Here is an 11,787-nt window from a genome sequence, read left to right as displayed (position 1 = left end):
AAAAATTCAAAATTTAAACCAAATTTCCCTCCAATTCTCCATATACAATTTTTTTTTAATAAATATGTTCAATATGTAAACAAATAAACACATATATATATATATGTATATGTATATGTATATGTATATGTATATGTATATGTTTATACATATATTATACATGTATTATATTATATATACATATACAATTTTTTCTCTTTATTGCATTCATTAGAAAAAAAAGGCACGGGCTTATATGTATTATAATTTTTTCAAAATGCTAATGATTATTAAAAAATGCTAATGACTTAATTCAAAATGCAATTATAATATCACGGGTGTGCATATAAAATTCAAAATGCAATTTTTCTTGTGACTGCACATGTGCATATATATGTATATGAGTATATCCAAGGAAATCTTCATGTATGATTACAAATAAATATTTTCCTTCAAATCTTAAGCTAAACTTCAAGCTTTATATTTATTTCATACATAAAAGTTATTATAATTAGTGTATAATTATATGAAGTTTAACTTCATTTTTCTTGATGCCAAGCTGCCAGCATGGAGTTAAAATAAAAATATAATTTAGTGTCTAATTAATTTATTAATAAAAGTTGTCATTTTAGTTTAAACTTGACTAATCCGAGTTTCTGATGGGTTTGATATATTTTAAAAATATATCGAACAAAGATGATTTAATTAGAAGGTTAAATATGATATTATGAATTTTAAAGAAAAAACATATAAAAATATTTTAAGAAGGTTTAATATGTATATATAATATGAGGAGGGATCAAGTTACAATATTTTTTTGAGTTACAACAAGTTACAACAAGCATTTTTTACATTTTGAAAGTCCAAATCGTCGATCCAAACTGTTAGATGTGATCTCTACAATAAAATGTGCTTGAAGACCAAATTTTACATTTTTTGGAATTTTTTTTACTATTTATTAAGATGAGTGCAAAAACTAGTCAAATTCAAACCATTGAATTTTGTACCCATCTTAATAAATAGCAAAAAAATATAAAATTTGGTCTTCAAGCACATTTTATTGTAGAGATCACATCTAACGGTTTGGATCGACGATTTGGACTTTCAAAATGTAGAAAATACTTGTTGTAACTTGTTGTAATTCAAAAAATGTCATAACTTGATCCCTCCTCATATAATATATGTATAATATATGTATATATATGTATATATAATATAGAGTAGAACTAGGGTGTTCTTAAGCTCACCAAAGTGTTTGGTGAGCTTGACTCCAAAACCCGTCAAATCGGTTTCAAATGACGAATCCGAACCGTTGGAACCCGCCTATTTTACGTGTGATGCGTCTACATGTAAAATTTTTAAACTTTCGAATTAGTTTAGTATAAAGTCAAGCGGTCAAAAAATGTTCAAAAAATGAATGCACTAAAATTAATTTATTAACCTTCTAATTTTGACCAATTGACTTTATACTAAACTAATTCGAAAGTTTAAAAATTTCACATGTAGATGCATCACACGTAAAATAGGCGGGTTCCAACGGTTCGGATTCGTCATTTGAAACCGATTTGACGGGTTTTGAAGTCAAGCTCACCAAACACTTTGGTGAGCTTAAGAACACCCTAGTTCTACTCTATAATATATGTATATAATATATGTATATGTATATCAAATGCGGCGCATGCGGCATTTGACCTCTGCTGGTAAATCAGCAAGTATGGATTGATACAGGGACTAAACTATAAAAGTGATTGCACCAGCATGTAGAGCATTCAAAAATACACAGAATTGATATAAATTTCAACTTATTTGGATTTTTCTACAATTAGTTATAAATTTTCAAAGTTTAATTTTCGAAAAAACTTTAAACAGCCATAACTTTGGCTAGGAAAGTCGAATTTACGCATATGAGCACTTTTCGGCAAGGGGAGGATGAGGCGGATCCGATTTTACCCGGTGGTACATCGGGCATTGTCACATCGGAAATATTAGAATTTCAAAAAAATGTCGTTTAGTGCTTAAAAAATTCAGTTTAAGTTTTCATTCGACGATAGACGTACAATGATCGGTATTTTCAAAGTGGCTTAATAAATAGTAAAAAAATCAGAAAAATATAAAATTTGGTCTCTAGCTCATTTCAATATAGAGATCACATCTAACGGTTCAGATTGACTTTTTGGATTTTGAAAACGAGAAAATGACTTATAAGCATATACCCTCATATGCTTATGTAAGTAGAGTAGCCAACCTCTATATTATATATACATATACGGTTAAGATCGACTTATAAGCATCTAATGAAAAAATAACTTATAAGCATCTAACGGTTTAGATCGACTTTTAAAGTAATTGATTTAAGTAACATTGTTTTAAAATAATTAGTAATTTTGATTTATATTTAAAGTAAGGGGAAATTAGTTCCATGCCACTCTAAAATGGTGAATTTAGAAAAATGTCACCCCAAAATTTCTCTTTTGCTAAATGCCACTCCAAATCACATTTATTAAGAAAATTGTCACAAATATCATATTATTATACATTTGTAATAAAAAATAAACATAATATGTTGAGTATTTTCGTATATACCAAAAATACCCTCAGTCCCTAACCCTTTCCGTTCATAGCTTCATCTGGCGTTAATTCTGTTCATCTTGTTGGAGTTAAATTATGAGTTACAGTCAAGATGGTAAATTCTGAGTTTCTGAACAAACTGACACTATGTGAGTCTTTAGGGGTTTTGTTGGAGTTTTTATGGAAAAGTTTTGTTTAGACAGATGCACCAAATAAATTTTGAATTTTAGTACGCGTGGAATAGATTGGTAGAACTTTCATAGAGATAGAAGTTAATTTGGAGGACGATATTAGATTTTCACAGTGATATTTTGTTCACAACGATCAAACTTTCACAGTGATATTCTGTTCATCTTGCGTTAATTTTGAAATCGCGTTTCTAAGGAGAAAAATAAATTTGGATTAAGGCTATTTCGATAACTTCAGTTATTATGTAATTTGTTAATTTAAAATTATATATTAATATGATATTTGTGGTATTTTTCTTAATAAATAAAATTTGGAGTGGCATTTAGCAAAAGAGAAATTTTGGAGTGTCATTTTTCTAAATTCACCATTTTGGAGTGGCATGGAACTAATTTCCCCTTAAAGTAATTGATTTAAGCAACATTGTTTTAAAATAATTAGTAATTTTGATTTATATTTAAAGTAATTGATTTAAGCAACATTGTTTTAAAATAATTAGTAATTTTGATTTATAAAATATAGTATCAATTTAAAATGTAAACTAAAAATTTCGAGATATAAATAAATTATAAACACGTGTAAAGAAATAAATAAATAAATAGATTTGTACTTAGCCGAATAAATATACAAATTTTTCGCACAAATAATTTTTATATATAAGTTACAAATTTTATTTATTTATATACACTATTTGATATTGAACTATTCAGATTAAAAAAGTCGAATTATAATTTATAAACACGTAATAATATCCGTACAACACCGTAAAAAAGAAAGAAAAAAAACCGGACCGGGCTGGACCTCCCGGCCCCCCACGGGTACCACGGACACGGGTATAAGACGGGCAGGGCAGGGTTTTTGAAAAAAAAAAACCCTGTGATGCCCGACCCGTGGTACCCGTATACCCGCCATGTCCGTGCCCGTCCCCGAGTATACCCGACCCGTTCATGCCCTGCCCGTCATTATAACACTACCTATGGGACATGGGAGATTGCTTGAATTTTTAATTTTTAATAGGAAGATAATTACTTTTAAATAGAAGGATATTTTATTATATCTTATCAGTTAGTTGATTTAAGTTGCCTTCTCCATTTGTACTTTGACAGTGTAACGTGCAATCATGTTCGTTGTTTTCGTACAAACATTTTGTTACAAAAAAAATATTTTCATACATCTGAAATATGATATGGCTTTATTTCAAAATCTACTAAATTAACAGTAGAACTAGGACGTTCTTAAGATCACCAAGGTGTTTGGTGAGCTTAACCCCAAAACCTACTAGATTAGCTTTAAACAATAAATCCAAACCGTTAAAATCAATCTAGTTCACGAGTGATGAATTTACATGTAAAGTTTTTAGAATTTTAAATTAACTTTGTATAAAGTCAATTGGTCAAAAATGTTCAAAAAATAAATGCACTAAAATTAATTATAAACCTTCTAATTTTGACCGCTTGACTTTGTAATAAAATAAATAATTCAAAAACTCAAAATATTTGCATGTAAATTCATCACTTGTGAACTAGATGGATTTGAACGGTTTGAATTTGTCGTTTAAAACCGATATAATATATTTTGAAGTTGCACACCAAACACCTTGATGAGCTTAAGAACACCATAGTTTTACTCTACTATTTGTGTTAGAAATCTCCAAATTATAAGTCAAATTTATATATATGTAGATTGTAGTTAAAATTTTATTAAATACGTGATTAAATCCAGTTAGCATCCCATCGCATCCCATCTAAATCGGATTAATTAATTGACACGTCTAGAGATGACAGTATGTCATACAACCCGAGACCGAGAACACGTATTTTTGTGCATTAATTAAGAATTTGAGTTAATGCAGGGCAGCATCGATAGATCTATAAGCTAGCTGAGCTGAATAGCTGATTGGTTTGTGTGTTTTTAAAACCCAATAATAATTTCATCAGATTATAAATGAACGGCCGGAGCCCGGAGAGATGGATCTGGATCTGGTTTGCAGGATTTCTATGCCCGGCTCCGGATTCACTCCTAGTTAAATCAGATTAAATTTCTTATTCCAAACTAAACCGGAGTAAGTTAATTATGTTTGGTGAAATAAGCTAAACCACCTCTCTAGGTAGTATAAGTTACTCCGGTTTAGCTCAAATCTTACTTCATCTTAAACCGTTTATGTTACTCCTCGTTTGACTCCTTAAGTATAGAGTAAGAGGTTTACTCCATCTCTTACTCCACAACCAAACATGGCTAAGACGCTAGCTAGTTCTCCTTCTACTAGTTCCACTAGAGAAATCTCAGAGAATCTTGGACCATTTCGTAATTATTGGATCTGTGTCCCCACGGGCCACGGTGCTTTAATAATTGAATTGGGGGCGTGCACACGTTTTTTTTTTTTTTGTACTTTTCTGTTTATCTTATTATTCTTATTATCACTCCTATAATTTTAATTTATCATATTGAAGTCAACTATTATCTATATTACAGATCCAGTCTGTGCTGTGCTATGTGGATTTATACTTTTATTTTTAAGTTTTAATAGTCGATTAGAATTATTAAATTTTTTTTTTATTAATTTTTCAAAATTAGTACAAAGTCATTATTTTTCGGATGTTTCAAAAATTGAGACGAAGTGGTTTTCTATCTATTTTAAAAAATAGCATTTTTTTTAAGAAAATATAAATTTTGGTTTCCAAGTAAAAAAATAAAATACGGAGATTATATTTAACGGTTTAAGTTGATTATTTTAATTTTAAAAATAGAGATATAAATTTCTAATACGTGACCATGTATCTCACTCAATTATTTTTATTATTATTATTTGCTGGTCACTTCTGTTTGTCTTATATATCACTGCAGTATGGCTTGAATATTGTACATTTGTACTGTTTTTTTCTTCTTTTATTATTATTTGTGCGAGAGTTGCCTGCTGATTATTATTTTTCTCCCATTTGATCTGTCCCATGTGGTGGACTGGTGGTGTCCCCAGCTATCATGTGAAATTAAACGGCCATTTTTATTAATATCCCCTTCAAAAAAGAAAATTTTAAAAATAACCCTATATCTGATTTTATTTTATTTATGCCCTGACCGCCAGGCCCACGGACGGCCCATACTCCCCATGGAGCGCCAGACAGACGGGCGCCTCACATAGCTAGTGGAGCGCCACACCTAGAGGCGCCTCACATAGCAACTAAATTTGATGAATTTTTTTTAGTTTTGTTAATTGTAGTTCGCAAAATCCAAACGCTTATTTGGATGATGGTGAAATTATTAATACATCCAATACAATATGTACGCACGTGTTTGATGAATCAAATACAAATATTTATTTCAATGCATCAATATTTGTATGCATGGTATTATGTAATACGCTGACCACGACAGTTTCTCTTACTCCAAAAAAAAAAAATGAAGCTTATATAAAATTTTCCGAGATTTTTATTTTTATCCAAAAAAATAAATAATTTTATTATAAATAACCACGTTTTTCGAAAAATTTTATTTTTACCCAAACCGTATGTGCGGCATGAATTAAAAATTCGGACCGTATAGAATATATGTGGTCCGAAATTTTTTTTTTTTTTGGATTTAAAAATTCGGACCGCCTAGAATATTTGTGTTCCGAATTTTTTTTTTTTTTTTTTTTTGCTTTTTTCAAATGGCCTAGGCAATTTTTGAGTGATAATATCTCACGATCTGTTTAGATATTTTGGATGAAACTTCACAGTCTTGTTCTACGATGTCAAAACTACATGTCGGTCAATTTTCATGAATTTTGAAGATATTTTCCTATGTTAACTAGAGATGCAAAGTTGGACTCAGAAGCACTCTTTTAGCAGTTCGGGCAATTTTTGAGAGATGATATCTCACGATCTGTTCAGAGATTTTAAATAAAACTTCACAGACTTGTTCTACGATGTTAAGACTACATGTCGATCAATTTTCATGAATTTTGAAGATGTTTTCCTATGTTAACCAGGGATGCAAAGTTGGACTCAGAAGCACTCCTTTAGCAGTTCAGGCAATTTTTGAGTGATGATATCTCACGATCTGTTAAGAGATTTTAAATAAAACTTTACAGACTTGTTCTACGATGCCAAGATCGACAGGAAAGCAACTAGGAAAAACAATCCAAAAATATTTTGTTATGCAAATTTCACCAAATACATAAAAATAAGACCCGGTATATCTAATACTTGCAACAAATAAACCAACATTTGTTCTATATATATTTCCAAATAGCAAAGATTTTGAGTTGCCCACAATGAAGATCTGTATCCAATTGAATTCTGACAGGTTTGTCAGACCGTGATAACTGATAAGATATTCCAAAAATCAATTGAATAAAAAGGTATTAGCTTGCTTAATGAAAAATGTTTATCTCCAATTCACAGACACATTAACCAAATGAAAAAAAAACTCTAGTGAATCAATTGAGAAAACCCAGAAACAAACTGGAGTTTTGTTGAAAGTACAAAATGCAGGGTTTAGTTTGCAACTACAAAATACCATGAAACTTTATAACTGCACATATGAAAGGAGAATAAATTAAGAACCTGGAGGTCTTCGGGAAGGTACTCATGCTTCCATGTAGTCTTGACATCGTAGAACAAGTCTGTGAAGTTTTATTTAAAATTTCTGAACAGATCGTGAGATATCATCACTTAAAAATTGCCCGAACTGCTAAAGGATTGCTTCTGAGTCCAATTTTGCATCCCTGGTTAACATAGGAAAACATCTTTAAAATTCATGAAAATTGACCTACATGTAGTCTTGACATCGTAGAACAAGTCTGTGAAGTTTTATTTAAAATCTCTGAACAGGTCGTGAGATATCATCTCTCAAAAATTGTCCGAACTGCTAAAAGAGTGCTTCTGAGTCCAACTTTGCATCTCTAGTTAACATAGGAAAATATCTTCAAAGTTCATGAAAATTGACCGACATGTAGTATTGACATCGTAGAACAAGACTGTGAAGTTTCATCCAAAATATCTAAACAGATCGTGAGATATTATCACTCAAAAATTGCCCGAACTGCTAAAAGAGTGCTTCTGAGTCCAACTTTGCATCCCTGGTTAACATAGGAAAACATCTTTAAAATTCATGAAAATTGACCGACATGTAGTCTTAACATCGTAGAACAAGTCTGTGAAGTTTTATTTAAAATCTCTGAACAGATCGTGAGATATCATCTCTCAAAAATTGCCCGAACTGCTAAAAGAGTGCTTCTGAGTCCAACTTTGCATCTCTAGTTAACATAGGAAAATATCTTCAAAATTCATGAAAATTGACCGACATGTAGTCTTGACATCGTAGAACAAGACTGTGAAGTTTCATCCAAAATATCTAAACAGATCGTGAGATATTATCACTCAAAAATTGCCTAGGCCATTTGAAAAAAGCAAAACAAAAAAATTTCGGACCGCAAATATTCTAGGCGGTCCGAATTTTTAAATCCAAAAAAAAAAAAAAAAATTTCGGACCGCATATATTCTATACGGTCCGAATTTTTAATTCGGGCCGCACAGAATATATGCGGTTTGGGTAAAAATAAATTTTTTTGAAAAACGTGGTTATTTATAATAAAATTATTTATTTTTTGGATAAAAATAAAAATCTCGGAAAATTTTATATAAGCTTCATTTTTTTTTTTTTTTTTTTTGGACTAAGAGAAACTGTCGTTGTCAGCGTATTACATAATACCATGCATACAAATATTGATGCATTAAAATAAATATTTGTATTTGATTCATCAAACACGTGCGTACATATTGTATTGGATGTATTAATTTCACCATCATCCAAATAAGCGTTTGAATTTTGCGAACTACAATTAACAAAACTAAAAAAAATTCATCAAATCTAGTTGCTATGTGGGCGCCTCTAGGTGTGGCGCTCCACTAGCTATGTGAGGCGCCAGTCTGTCTGGCGCTCCATGGGGAGTATGGGCCGCCCGTGGGCCTGGTGGTCAGGGCATAAATAAAATAAAACCAGATACAGGGTTATTTTTAAAATTTTCTTTTTTGAAGGGGATATTAATAAAAATGGCCGGAAATTAAATCACTGCACAATTTAATATCAAATAAAAGCTAGTATACATGTTCGCATTTATACCAGGTATTTTTATATTTTTATTTTCTTTCTCTCAAGGCAACCGCATGTCATTGTCAAGTCGAAGATTCCCTTTTTATAGTTCTCTTAGATATTTAAAATTCTTTAGCATGCCTTGCGTGCTATTAAACAAATCCAACAAATAGAGGATTATAAGTTCATTTTAATATATTATTTATTATTATTTCTTGATAGGTTAACTTCCAATTTTTTAATTTATATCCAAAAAATAAATCAAATTACAAAAAATAACCACTTCGGCATGGAATTTCAAAAACTACCCAATTCCCGGATTAGTGAAATGGGTCCGGTTATTGGTTAACCGGAAATGAGCAAAATATTTGGTATGCTATATGTCCAGTTAATGGTGCACCGGTTTTGTGTTTTTTTAATATTAGAAATGTTGAATATATTTCTTTGAAAATAGATTGAATACAATATAATTTGATTTATTAGAAAGACTGCAACAAATAACCCGGATCAATATTTTTCAGGTCGGATTTTTCGCGACTGTAAGAAAAATTAATATATTTATTTATGTGTTATTGGAAAAAAATAAAAATGCTTAGATTCCGAGTTATTGATCCCGGTTCAAAAGTCACTTCTAGGTAATCTAGAAAATATTATGATCTTTCTAGTACATTTAATTTATTAAAAGTTGTATCTAAGAATTATTTTTGAATAAAAATCATTAAATAAATTAAAGTTTTTGTTTTTTTTCAAAATAGATACAACTTTTAATAAATTAAATGTACTAGAAAGATCATAATATTTTCTGGATTACCTAGAAGTGACTTTTGAACCGGGATCAATAACTCGGAATCTAAGCATTTTTTTTTTCCAATAACACATAAAGAAATATATTAATTTTTCTTATAGCCGCGAAAAATCCGACCTGAAAAATATTGATCCGGTTTATTTGTTGCAGTCTTTCTAATAAATCAAATTATATTGTATTCCATCTATTTTCAAAGAAATATATTCAACATTTCTAATATTTTAATACAAAAAAAATAAAATAAAAATTTCTGTTTTAAAAAAAAAACACACACACAAAACCGGTGCACCATTAACCGGACATATAGCATACCAAACATTTTGCTCATTTCCGGTTAACCAATAACCGGACCCATTTCACTAATCTGGGAATTGGGTAACCGAAAAAAAAAAATCCGGTTACTGGGTAACCGGATTGGGTAGTTTTCGAAATTCCATGCCGAAGTGGTTATTTTTTGTAATTTGATTTATTTTTTGGATATAAATAAAAAAATCGGGTTAACTTCGTACTAAATAAATTCAAAAATTTATAAAATTTGCATACAAATGCATTATTCATGAAATAGATTGGTTTTAATAATTTATATTTATCATTCGAAGCTAATATATATGATAGGTTTTAGTAACTGTAGCACAACATGTCACTAAATATGCATAACACTAGTAGAAAATGCCAAAAATTTTATTGACGGGAATTAAAAAAAATAAAAAATGGAAAAGATATTTGTATTATTTAAAAAATGGAAAGGCATCCACTTTTTATGACACTTGAATGTCATGGAAAAAAAATGAACAATATAGACTGCATCCACAACGACGTCCATTAATTTAATTTATTTTTTCTGATTTTTTACTTGGACTTCATTGAAGGTGAAGTCCACTAATGGCGTCAGGGAATAGACTGCATCCACGACGACGACATCCATTAATTTTAAAAATGGAGTTGACGTCAGATTGCCTTCCCATTTTAAAAATTCTTGCAATACTCTTCTCATTTTTTATTTTCTGTCAATAAGAATTTCGGCAGAAAATGACTCTGATTTGGGAGTTAAGTGTTAACGATCATCTCCTAATAAATATCCACAGAGCAAGCCCATGGGCCGACCAAATGCATATGCACGAATTTGCGGGGTACTGGGCTAGGTCTACAAATATACCGAATAATTTGCAGCCCTCTTAAGCCCGTAAAAGCCCTTTCTGGCTTTCCCATTTTTTTTTTTTAATTTAATAGTAAATATAAAATTAAAAATAAATACTGAATCGGTTCCGTCCCGTGTGTTTGGAAATTGGAAACGCAGCATGTTGCACAATGAACATTCTTTTCCATCACTGCATGTGCTGCACAGAAGAATACATTTTTTCTACATATTTTTCCCAATTCAATTGAAGAAACATTATTGTATATTATTGTAATCATCGATGTGCGGGTTCCTGTGAATTGAATCGTAGAATTTCGTACTTGTGAAATCTCATCTTACAAAATTTTGCGACAATCAAACATACCTTTAATATATTTTTGATTAAGATATATTTTTTTTCGATATGTAAAAGTCACATAAAAATCTTTATTTTATACTTTCAGTTACCACTGTGACACTTGGTTAAACATTTTATTCCTCCCAAATACATTATTATAGTGTTATTATGAACTCTCTAATTCCTGCCTGATAATTATTTTCAGCCTGGATAATTGTTACTGAGTTATTTTACCGAAGAAGCCCCTGCCCCCTGGTAAGAGTTGACAAGGAAAATGGAGAATGCAGAATTTTAATACACAACCCGGCTTTTGCTCAAAATATAATTACCAGAACCGTCTGATAATTATAAATTTTTTCTTGATGCTGCTGTTTATTAAACATTTTTATTTTTTAAGCATAAATCAATAAATATATTCTTAATTTTTTATATAATAAAAAAATGAAAACATTTCATCCTTATGAGTTATGATTCAGTACAAGTTAGCAACCCTGATGAACTTTCCTCTTGTAACCTTCCACAGTTACATGGTGCCTTTGTTTGATGTTATCACCTAAAGTAACTCAAATTTTGAATTTAGATCCAAACCGTCAGATGTATTTCGGCACAAAATTAAAAGAATCGGACGGTCTGTATAGAAACTCAGAATTTGGGGTACTCCAGAGTATGTAGACTGTTTACCTTAACCTCTTCCTGACAAAA

The sequence above is a fragment of the Carex rostrata genome, chromosome 11, assembly GCF_964058835.1.
Source record: "Carex rostrata chromosome 11, lpCarRost1.2, whole genome shotgun sequence".
In the NCBI taxonomy this organism is placed as follows: domain Eukaryota; kingdom Viridiplantae; phylum Streptophyta; class Magnoliopsida; order Poales; family Cyperaceae; genus Carex; species Carex rostrata.
Note: the sequence above shows the minus strand (reverse complement) of the source record.